This window comes from Dipodomys merriami, unplaced genomic scaffold (genome assembly GCF_024711535.1).
Source record: "Dipodomys merriami isolate MVZ:Mamm:240054 unplaced genomic scaffold, mDipMer1.0.p SCAF_209, whole genome shotgun sequence".
Taxonomy (NCBI): Eukaryota; Metazoa; Chordata; class Mammalia; order Rodentia; family Heteromyidae; genus Dipodomys; species Dipodomys merriami.
Window position 1 is genome coordinate 238,406 of NW_027203482.1, and position 12,399 is coordinate 250,804.

General features: G+C 42.7%; 3 pseudogenes across 1 annotated transcript; all 3 read right to left on the minus strand.

Moving 5' to 3' along the window:
- Positions 1–774: 774 nt before the first annotated feature.
- LOC138833469 (zinc finger matrin-type protein 2 pseudogene) lies at positions 775–3,142 on the minus strand (annotated as a pseudogene).
- A 1,035-nt stretch (positions 3,143–4,177) lies between these two features.
- LOC138833470 (WD40 repeat-containing protein SMU1 pseudogene) lies at positions 4,178–5,479 on the minus strand (annotated as a pseudogene).
- A 35-nt stretch (positions 5,480–5,514) lies between these two features.
- On the minus strand, positions 5,515–7,252 carry LOC138833471 (pre-mRNA-splicing factor SLU7 pseudogene; annotated as a pseudogene). Its single transcript, XR_011373932.1, has one exon. The product of XR_011373932.1 is annotated as a pre-mRNA-splicing factor SLU7 pseudogene (transcript).
- Positions 7,253–12,399: the final 5,147 nt, after the last annotated feature.

Here is a 12,399-nt window from a genome sequence, read left to right on the forward strand (position 1 = left end):
TGGTAATAGACCTTTCTACTCCAAGGGAAAAGGAAAATGCCTTGGTGTGTCTTTGAAGACTCTTATTTATATAGTGATGAGGCAGGAAGTGGGAGGGCCCCACCTGCCCCACCTGCCCCAGACATAAAGTCATCAAGGGCCCTGTTTAGGTCTGGGAGGGGCCTTTTGTTGACTTAGAAAGCTACTTGCAAGAGAGGCCAGGAGAAGTCCTTCACACTCTTTCTGTCCCATCCTAGGATAAACTGATTCTGGAAGAGTAAACACTGATACAGCCACCAAAACTTTCAGGCACACAATTGAACATTAAGCCAGAGTCCTTTTTAGAGAAGGGAATATTCGCTTCAATTATGTTGAGTATGAGAATCTAACTAGAACTAGGTATAAATTTGAGACTGATACACTTAAGTAACTGGCATTGACAGAAGTTGACATCCAAAGGTAGAGACTGCTGATAAAACTCAGACTTTAGACTAGTTTGTAAAAATGATAAGAATGCAAAGATGCAAGAATGTTATTGACTCTGCTCAAAGGTGTTTATCCTTGGCTCATTGAATCTACTAGCTTTATAATGTGAAAAGTATTCAGTGCTGCTGCAGGAAATACTGGAAAGTCAAATCTTGCCTAGTGATGGCTTTGTCTCTAATTGGATTTGTACTGATGAGAACAGAGTAAAACTCATGATCCAAAGGCATGAAAAGGTGGAATATGAGTAGGTAATGTCATATGAATCTGAACATCCTCTGAGCCACAAATGCCCACCCTCTAGTCTGGCCATTAACACTCTGAAGGTCTTTCTCCAGTATCCAAAAGGAATGACTCCACCCCCCTAACAAATACACACACCCACAAAGGCCAACATAGGCCAAAATTAGGCCCATCACAGAAAGGCTCAGTAACTCTTCTTGGTGGAATCACAGCCAAGAAGCCCATCACAGCCGCCATCTCCTCCTCCTCAAATGTCAGTCCTCCTCCACTCTCCTGTTCTTCTCCTTTTGTTTCTTTCTTGTATGCTTTAGCCTTTTCTTCCTGAGTTTCTTCATCCTTTGCTCAAAATCATAATCCTTCAGCTGGTCTTCCATCTTATTGACCAACCTCAAAGCCTTTCTTCACCTGATCCGGGATAGAACGTTCCACATGCATCGTCATGCCCAGGTTCCGTTGATTCTTTCCATTCATATGATCCAGGAAGTTGATGGAGTCTCTCACCACAGTCACAGACATTGCAGTAATATCCTCCCATCTCAGATGGTGGGGTTGTCTTGGTCATGACATTTGCAATCCAATCTTGGGAAGACGAGCCCACTTTATAGTCTCTGTTACTGAAACTCCCTCTTGATTGGCTGCCCTGGTTTTCCATCCTTTTCACTCTCTCCTGTGAGTCTTAGTTTCTTGTATTCCTCTTTATCCCACTTTCAAAGAAAGTACACATTTTTTAATATAGAAAAATGCTTTATTTAAAAATAAGGATCTTTTCAAGAACAGAAAAATTTTATAGACAGGTAATTTAGCTTAGAAACAGTCAAACACACAAAAAATCCAGACTTAGAAATTATGATTTGTAATATATACAATACTGGTGCTGAGCAATAGTTTAAATGTAGAATGCTTTTAATCCCATCACATTTAAACAATTATTAAAACCAGTTCTTTGGACTAAAATGTCTGAATTCCTTTCTCTTATATTCTGCCCTTCCCAGAAGATACAGAAATGGCAGCAGCTAGGCAGTATAATTGTGTGCCTATGATTAAAAAAACATCTGAACTTTTTTTCTTTTCCTATTCTTTGAAATTGATTCTTATGTGACAGCAAGCCTGGTCCTATTTGCTTGGGTATCTTTTTTTCCCTTTGGTCAGTTGTGGGGCTTGAACTCTGGGCCTGGGGGCTGTGTCTCATCTCTTCAGCTCCAGGCCAGTGCTCTACTACTGGAGCCACAATGCCACTTCCGGTGTTCTGAGTGGTTTATTGCAGACAAGGGTCTGAAGGACTTTCCTGCCTGGGCTGGCTTTGAACCACAATCCTCAGATCTCAGCCTCCTGAGGAGCTAGGATCACAGGGCCTCAGCCACCAGCGCCTGGCTGCCAGCTGCCTTCAATTTAAAAACAGAAGTTCTCTAAGGGCAAGGAGCCTGTGCTACCAGGATAGCAGCACAAGCCTCAGGGGTGATGATCCTAAGTTACCAACACTCAACAGGATGTTGCTCTCTTAAGACAGCACTAGGAATAGCTATCAGCCAATTTTTGTCAGTGTCCTTCTGAAATACTTCAAGCCATTTAAACAACTAACATAGATTTATAAAGCAGGAGAAATAGCTTATCAGACTAAAGTGCTATTAGCGACTATACTCCAGAGGCTGTTGAGATTTCATAATCGAACACTTTTTAAACTATATTGTCATTACTAATATTTTAATACAGTCACTGCTTCTCAGACTGGGGAACTCTAGGTATCTTCCTGTAGTGTCCATTTTTCCCCCTAAATATTTGGAAAGGTTTCATTTTTTTTTTTATAATCCTAAGTTGTGTTTTTTTTGGATCCACAAGCAAAATCTTTTAAAGACACTTTTATGCCCTGACTTCTAAGGAGATTTCAGTAGTAACATCTGTGTATGTATGAAATATCAACAGTGATTTCTGCGGGTGTGGCCAGGTCCTTTGTGTGAACATCAATTCAGACCCATGGCTCATTCTTGATTCCAGCTTCAGAAATAATGTAATTCTTTTGTAATTCTTTTCTGTCTATACTGATGAGGAAGTATGTCAAGGAGAAGATGTTTGGACTTTTATTTTACATTGTTTAGTAATTACAAGGATGTTACAATCAAGTTTACTGCTTACAACTAAAAATATAGAACATTAAAAAAAAGTGGAATTCATGAAGCAAAGATTAGAATGCATTCCTCTGAAAGTGCTGGGCACAGTAATTGGGAGACATTTTATTCTTTGAGTATACATTAAATCACAGTATCCTTGTTCTTTGTCACCCTTTTAGTTGAACTGGCAAGTATATGGTATCTTTCTTATTCATTACTTTGTTTTCTCTGGGCTCCAAACCCAGTAAGAAATTCTTTCTTGACACCAAAGAGATCGTTTCAATAATGTCATATGGGGATAAATACAAACTGCCCAGTTTCAATAACGTCATATGGGGATAAATATAAACTGCCCAGCAACAAGAATGTCAAGTAGAAAGTCAATGATCATTCTTTAACACCTATAAAGAACAAAATGAAGTTACCAATGAAATGCTATGAGGCAAACTTACAAACTTTATTTGAACAATGATTTGATTACGTAAGACCATACAAGGGAAACATGGTACATCAAGTTGTCAACTAACAGTAAATACAGTTAAACATGACTTCATATCAACCACGATCCTAGGTAACTGAAAGGCTATTCCCATTAATCCCACAATTTGAGACCATTCCAAGTGCAAGTGATGACCTTTCACAAGGTGAACTCCAGTCTCCAAATCTTTAACTGCCACCTCCAGAGTTAAGTCCACTGCCAGCCAGGGCCTGGTCAGAAAGTCCAAGTTTTTTATCCACTGCCGGACACCATCTTCACACAGAAGTCCAAGATGATGCTTTAAACACAGGCAATATGTAGTATCTCAACAGGGAACCTTATTTCCTTGGTTCTAATATTCCAAGCATGAGCAATTTTTAGTTTGACTTGTAACCATGAACGAAAAGCAACAGAAGTCTAGACCTTCTCCAAGTACTGGGTCATCAGTACCTACAAATCTTCCAAGAGAGAAATCGAAGCATATAGCTTGAAGGTTCGTGTCTCAAATTTTCATCTTTTTTTTTTGGGGGGGGTGAACATTTATTTACAAAGCATCCAGAAATGTGTAGTGTATTAACATCTTTAAAAAAACAGCTACTGAATACAGGGTTATTCACAAGTTTTATGATGGGAAGTAAACTGCAATAAGGATTTCAGATAATCAAAGAACATCTTTTTTCTAGAAATGTCAGTAATATGTCTACCATGGTTATAAGCAGAAAAACTAAAATCTTAAAAATACATTTTTAAAAGAGAAACTTTTTAAGACTATAATTATCCTTGGGGAAATGGGATAATTTTTTTCCTTAGAAAGCTGATCTGAAAAAACAAACACATGAGTATGTCTTCATTTAAGTACATGCTTCAAACTAGATTTTTAAAATGTGAATTAGGATTTCCAGAGCTTTAGAAGTCCATCTTCACTGTAGGTAACAATCAAATTCTGATGAGGATGATGTGCAATCCCAATCACATCCTTCTCGTGAACTGTCAAAGTTCTCTCCAGTTTGCCAGTGACTGTGTTAAAGCAGTAGAGCACAAAGTCTTCCCCCACACAATAGATCCATTCACCAGGAGGAGAGAGAGCACAGCAAAGTCACCACCTTCTCTCTTACCAGAGCTGAAGCTTCTGACAATCTGGCCTTGCATGTTCATGATGACCACAGTGTTTGATCGGTTGCATACCACAAAGTGTTCTGGGTTTTTAGGAAGCAGGATCACATTGTTGACAGTAATGTCTGTCCCCGAAGTCCTGCCCAAGTATTTCAAGGTATTTGAGCATTCAATTTTCTTCATATTCCAGATCTTTACAGTGCCATCAGAGGAAGCACTGATAATATAATGTCCATCTTGTGTAAATGTTGCTTCATTAACGAAGGAGGAATGACCACAAAATTCCTTTAGGGTTTTCCCAGATTTTAAGCCATGAATTCTGATTAGTCCAAAGAGACACTAAGGATCTGACTGCTGTGTTTGGAAAAGCTCAGACAGTGACACCTTTACTATGTGCCCTTTCAAACCTCCTTAAACACTGTCCACTCTGAATCTTCCACAATTGATCTTTCCATCTTGGGCCTCAGTTGCTAACATTTCTGTATCTCTGCTAAAACACATGCAGAGGACAGCATGGTCCATCATCATGAAGTTATCCTGTGCCTGGTACTTAAGATCCTTCCTGATTTTTCCAGTCATAAAGTTCCATACTTCAATAAATCCATCAACAGACCCAGTGACCAGATACTGACCATCTGGAGAAAATCTAGCACATTCCACGTGTGACTTCTGACCAAACTTAATATGCCTGCTCAGCTGTGTAGGAAACTTTTCTTCCTCCACATCTTTGACAGCTGCTTTACCTCGAAACAGATCTATGGTGGGACCAGGCGGGAGCAACCCTTGGTGCTGCTGCCACTTCAGAGCTTGGCCCAGCAATGCCAAGAGACGAGATGGAGGCTCCACACTGACTTCGCCAGCTAAGGCTTGGGCAATGGCTGCTCTTCTTTTCTCTTTGCTGCTTCCTTCTGGGTATGCCTCACCAGGATCAAAGTAAGGCCTGGCCAAGAGGTTCTCCAGATGAATGTACCGCTCCGGCTGGGTCTTTTTTTTTTTTTTTGAGACTTCTGAAAGCTTTATTGAAGTCAGGCACCAAGGGACAGGTCACGGTTTTTCTATCTATGAGGTTGCGGTGCATGCTGGACTGAACCCTGGACTACCTCCCCCGGCTAGTTATTGCTGGCCCAGGAAACAGGCCATGGGGTCATCTGGCCTCTGACGTTTCACTCTGTAGGCCTCCATTTCCTCCTCCGTGGGCTCTCGAGTTTCATATACACTGTTGTATGGCCGCTTTCTCTCGTCAATTTGTAAGATCTCCTTGACATGGAGCAGGCGGGCCTCCTCGGCGTTCAGTGCCTTCTTCAGTTTCTCCTGTTTCTTCTCTTCGTCATCACTGTCAGAGCTGCTCTTCCGGTGCTTCTTTTTCTTTAGTTTTTCGTGGTGCATCTTCACGAGTGTCTGTGGTTTCTTCACCGACTCTTCGCCAGTCTCATCACTTATCACGCACCCCTGGGCATTAGCAGTCTCCTTCCCAGCTTCTCCAGTGCAGTAGGAATACTTGAAGAACGAGTGACAGCATTTGTATCCCCATCGGCCTTCTTTCCAGTAAGATCCCCAGATGTGCGTGTGGTTGTGGATCTTCACGTCCTCTTCATACTTGGAGCAGGCCACGGCCCGCTCCTGCCCCTTGATGACCGCCCCATGCCGTGAGTACTCCACATAGTCTTCCGTCTGGGCTAAGAGCAACTCAGAGGGAGGAGCATCCAGATGTTCTTGGCCGCCATACTTTTCCAGGCTGCTTTCTTTCTGCTGTTCTTTGAAGTCTTCCTTCTTGACTTTGAAGGATTTATACAACAGCTCCAGCTTCGTGGGATCTGCCTGCAGGTGCACCTCCGAGCCCTTGTCATACGCCTCCCAGGCAAACAACTGTGTCTGAGCCATGGAAATGGTATCTCCTGTGTATCTGACGAAGTTATCGCCTGCATAATTCACTTCATCTGGATTCTTCCCTGCATTGGCGTAGGGATTTTCTCTCATCGCTCTAGTTTTGGGATCATAGTAGGCAGAATTTGGATCTAAATTTCTCAAATATTTTGCAATATCTTCTCGAATCCTTAGATTCCGGACTGTAATTCGCCTCTTAGAGTCAAAATTCTGTCCGGGCATGTCAATATCATCTGCATATTTATCTTCATCCTCATCTTCACTGTTGTGATCTTTTTCCGTCTGAGAATTTGGTTCCTCTTCTCCCCACTGATGTTTTGGAGAATTAGCCTGTTCCACTAATTTTCCTGAGGCTAATTCTTGTAATTTCTGGGCTTTCAGCATTCGTTTTGCCAGGTCAACTTTGGCATACTCTTCCACAATTTTCATGTGTTCCTCTGGATTGTAGCCATTCCAGCGATCTCTCTTCCCGTCATAGTCAAACGTGAGCTGAGGCTGGACGTGCTCATCTGGCGCTATGTTAGTCCCAGTAAACTTGGCCCCAACTCGTCTGGGTCTCTCAAAACAGTCCTTCTTCTTGTGCGTCATGGCCCCGCAGTTCTCACAGGCGCCTTTGCGGTACTTGGTGGTTATGGAATTCTCTTTTACACCTCTCTTGTACCATTCTCCAGATGAACTGAACTGCTTCTGTTTCTCAGGTTGTGGCCTCTGGTGCTTTAAGGTGGGTCTTTTCGATGGATCGATGTACCATGGTACTGAAGAAATATACTGAGGGATGTGTGGATTGATATCTTTTCCTTCTTCATCCACTTCTGCAGGAGCATTACCCAGCTTCCGCTGTTCTTCTAGCTCCTTCTTCTTCCTCCAGTCCTCTCGGGTCATCTTCTTTGGTTCCTCTAAACTCAGTTCTTTGGACCCCGACAGGGGCGTGGCATTAACTGTATCCACAGCTGCCGAAGACATGGTAAACTGGCTTCAGTATTAAAACAATAGAATGTGTCAGGTAGGTGGTACACACAATCCTGGTCCTCAGGAGGCTGGAACAGAATGGGGAGTTTTAGGCTTGTCTGGGGCTACATAATGAGTTTGAGGCCTGCTTGACTTAAACAGACCCCAATCAGGAGCTCCCCACGCAACCGCTCGCTGACAGACCAGTAAACCCAACGGCCACTATGAATGTCAGCCACGAAACTCTTGATGCTGTCCACTGTATTCAGAGAGACGGCAGCCTCCTCTTATAAGGTAGCCAAGGCCCGATGTAAACAGCTCTCCTTCAGGTACTGCAGGATCAGACGGATCACATCGGAAGACTCGATTTCCATGGACATCGAGGTATCCTTCCCAAACAGGCCTGGCTTCCTTTTTAGCTGCTGCCGAGTGCAAGTCACCGATTGTCCTCTTAGAAAGTGCCCAGTATTGTGTTGATGGCCGGAAGGAACTTACCCCCAGAAGACCACGCAGACAGTGTCCCTGGAGAGAGGTTTATCTCCAGCAGAGCTGACAAGGCCACAAGTCCACGAAGGGAAAAGGAGAATGGCTCCAGCTTGCCTTTGACTCCTATTTATACAGTGCTGGGCAGGAGGTGGGACCTGCCCCACCTGCCCCACCTGCCCCACCTGCCCCACCTGCCCCACCTGCCCCACCTGCCCCAGAGATAAAGTCATCAAGGGCCCAGCTTAGGTCTGGGAGGGGCCTTTTGCTGACTTAGAAAACTTCTTGCAAGAGAGGCCAGGAGAAGTTATTCACACTTTCTGTCCCATCCTAGGATAAACTGATTCTGGAAGAGTAAACATTGGTGCAGCCACCAGAACTTTCGGGCACACAATTTGACACTAAGCCAGAGTTCTTCTTAGAGAAGGGAATATTCTCTTCAATTATGTTGAGTATGAAAATCTAACTAGAACTAGGTATCAATTTGAGACTGATACAATTAAATAACTGGTATTGACAGAAGTTGACCTCCAAAGGTAGAGACTGCTGATAAAACTCAGACTTTAGACTAGTTTCTAAAAATGATAAGAATGCAAAGACACAAGAATGTTACTGACTGTGCTCACAAAGGTGAGTTTATCCTTGGCTCATTGTCATATTATAAACCTAGTAGATTCAAAGTCTTCAGTGCTCCTGCAGGAAACACTGGAAAGTCAAGTCTTGCCTAGTGATGGTTTTGATTCTAATTAGATATATATTGATGAAAGCAGAGTAAAACTCTTCATGATCCAAAGGCACAAAAAGGTGGAATATCAATAAGTGATGTGCTGTGAATCTGTACATCCTCTGAGCCATCTATTAACAGTAACTCAAACCAATCTGAAGGAAAAGCCAACAGGAGAAAGTATTGTATAAAGAAAGCATGCCTTGAGCAGTACCCCATGCATACAGAGAAAAATAGAATTTAAATCAATCAGAATGCCAAAGCTAAAGCATTAGGGTTGGGCCTACTATGTCTCCACTTTGAACATAAACCTGATTAAGCATCAGATCAACCATGCTTTCCTTTTTTACATTCTTACATACCACATTATTACAATTTGTAACCTAACAGACCTAGGAAGCTGACTGTGACATTAAAGAAGTATTTTTGGAAAAGTGACCATGAATATCCATGGAACTTGTTTGACCTCATTAGAGCAGAAGGGTTAATGGGTCCAGTTCAGGCTCAGTCCAGAGCTGTGGCTGCTACAGCGGGGCACAGGCTGAAGCTGGATACAGATCCTGCACTTGGTGAATTTCTTTCATGCCAGCTGGATCCCTAGTTGGGGCAGCTATCCTCTGCAGGTTTATTTTCCCTGTCTAAAGGTCCCCATTAGTCAGAAGTCGGGTATTCCAAGAAAGCTGGCCATCCTGACCTTCCTGTGTTCAGTCTTCACACTGCTCTGTGCTACAACAGGGGCAGAGCCTGTGGGCTACATTGCTGGCTCCCTTGAAAGCTACTGTGCAGTGGGTCTGGCTAGGAAAGTGCAATGTTGGAAGCTATTTGGGTACTTGAACTTGACGTGGCATCTTGCACCTGGATGGGATGGGTATCAGTGTCTCTTCAGGCCTGCTTATCCGTCCAGGGGCATCTTCCTGTTATGGGGTCAGGGGGAGGGGATTCCACATTTCTCCCGGTGGGGATATTACATCCCACTGGACTCCACCACGCAGAGACAGCCTCATGTAAAAAGATGAATTTATTGGGCAAGTGGCTAGCTGACCTGCCAGGCATGCAGCACAAACTCGGGAGCTGTGACTGTGACCCCAAGCAATCCTCAACCTGGGGCTTTTAAGGGGTAAGTTGCATAGTTTCATAGACAAGCCAGGCAAGGCAGGTTTGGCACATTTTACTTGGTTGTAGTTATCTGACCTTTAAATTCATTTGTTCTTTATGGTAAATATCATACGTCATAATTGTCAATAGGCTGTCCACCGTGGGACCACTCTGTGGTGGTCTTTAATTGGTGGTCTTAAGGCCCTGTTACTGAGGCAAGCAAGGTTAACAGAAGCAAAACATAGCCTTGAGTCACAGGATCATAGGCAAAACATAATCTTGGTCAGTATGATTAATAACTGTCAATGCTATTGACACTATTACAGAGCTTTTATTTATTATAAGCTCCTGACTAATGCAGCAACTCAGTGCAGCTGGTAAAAAGCCTCAAGGTTATCCGCAGCCTTCTGCAAGGCTGCTAGCTTGGGGTTTTTCTAACTTGATGCCACTGAATAGCAACTCAGCAACTCAGACATTACATTCCTCCTACAAGTGGACTGTTAGTTGATTCTTTTGGTTCTGTAGCTTCTGACCATTCTAGTCTCTGATGCATCCTCCTTTTCTTCACTACTTGCATTCTACAAATCCTTTCCCTATATAAAATAATTCAAACCACTTTGAATCCAGCATTCTCCTGGAACTGACCAGTATATGGAGAAAGTTCTTAGATTAAGCAGCATTTTTAAAAAACATTTTAACATATTTTTCTCTTCCGTACCTGAGAGAAATGGGATCCTCTTGAAATAGATTTCTGGGCATCTTGGATGCCTGTATGAGCTGCTACTTTAACTGACTTCCTGGTTCTATGCTGCCAGAGCCATTCTGTTCTCTATAGAATGCTATGGCTTGGGTCTACCATAGGCACCCTTGTCACTGGGATGTGGGAGTTTTCGGGCCTTTGTTGATAGGAGAGGGGTTATACTGATCTTGGATCTGCCGTAGAACACGTGTGTACTAGGCTTTGTGCAAAACTAGAAAGCTCTGCTACTTAGCTGGGGAGTAGCATTTGCAAGTATATTACCTCCTGCTCTAATCCAGAGACTTGCCAAAGCATAGGAGGTACAAGGTGTAAGTGCCAGGTGTAAGAACTAGTCGGAGTCCTTTCCATGCCACAAATCTATGGCTGCAATAAATGCAATGTGGCCAACTTCAATAAAAGGTTACCACTTGTTCACATGCCTGTGGTTTTGAAGCCACCAGCAGGTTGAATATTTTTGCTATTGATAATGGGGTAGGCCATTGCTGTACAGGAACTCGATCGTGAGAAACAGAAGCTAGCACTTAAAAGACCAAATTGCAAGTCTTTATTGGAGAGTAGGTGGACTGCTGGTGGACTCTTGTCTCAAAGACCAGCAGTTCTGAATGCAGCTAACACAAAGCTTATAGAGCCTCCAAAGCACAGCAGTTGTATAGAATTTATCCTAACAAAAGTAGCAACAGCAAAGAAAACCAACAAAGGAAACTTATACCTAATACAGGTGTCAAATATAAGCAAAAGCAAATCCCATGTGGCCACAAGGGAAATCGAAGACCAATTATCTAAGGAAGTAAGTTTTCTAGAACTTGACACATTTGTAAACCAAAGGATGTAAGAATGTCCTTTATCAAGGCATATTGCTTAGACTCAGTCTTCTTCCTTCAGTGATAGTTGTTCAAATCCTAAGGCCATAAGTCTTCTTAGCTTTACCGGCTCTGCCATCATAATCTTGTAGAACTTGAAGGTGGTGAAATGACTCCAAGGTTAAAGGATTACAATCTCCCTGATAAGGACCGAGGAGTGTATTCTCCTAGGCAATAGATTCAAAGTACCCAATTCAGATGGTGAGTAAAGACATCATAGCTGGCCCAGAAGCTATGAATTTCAGTTGGCTTAAGTTTGTGATAGTACAATATGGTGAAGAGATTTCATCTCACTTTTGAAGGAGGCATTCTAGTAATTCAGAGGATGGGCACCATGCCATTTTCTTTTGTGAATATCATTGGCCTTATTCTTGGCTCTGGGAAGAAAAAATGCTAAGGGGATTCCTCTTGGTATTCCTATCCTGATCACTTTTGTTCATTGGGTCAGGGCTGCCCTTTAAGTTCTCAGGGTATACATTCATCCTGATTAGGTACTTGGGGACTAGGAAATGACCACAGAGTTCTTCTAGATAAATGTTAGAGCTTCTAGAAGGGCCCTTGTTTCTTGCTACGCACCTTCTTGTCCCTCTCATTCTATCAAGGGGATTACTAGCTTGAGATCCTCTTGACAATGGTGGTAGTTCAGATTCTACAGATCTGTTTTCCTCGTATTTTTCTGGTCAGCCAAGGAAATGGGCATAGTTCCCTGCCAGAGGGTGTGGGAATATCGTTGGACATGACAGATCCTTTCATGCATCTGTTTTAATTCATCAGTCTAGGAGATATCAACCAGAGAAGCCTTACAGATAAGAAATTATATAATTATTGGAATGGGCTAAGCTATGTATGTATGTCAACACTGGTGAAACAAGTTTGAAATCACATGTAATTGTGTGAACCTATATAAGCTTCTCCATGTGAAGTTTCTGGCCTACTACCCAGTATGCTTGGTCAGTGGGTCAAATGTCTGCCCGATATCAGTTTCCTGGTTTGGGATTACTGCAGGAAATCTGGACTAGTTTTGTACATATGCAAGGAGAGAATGGATGTTGTGGTTGCATGCAGCATTAACTAGGGGAAAATGAGAATGTCAATCTGGAATGGATGTTATCAATGATTAGCTGCCACCAGAATAGGAGCAGCAGTCTTGTTATCCTTACTGGACCAGCGTGAAGATGACTTGATTTAACTTTGAACACTTCCTGCATTTTCCATGCCTTACACATACAGGCATCATTGTGCAA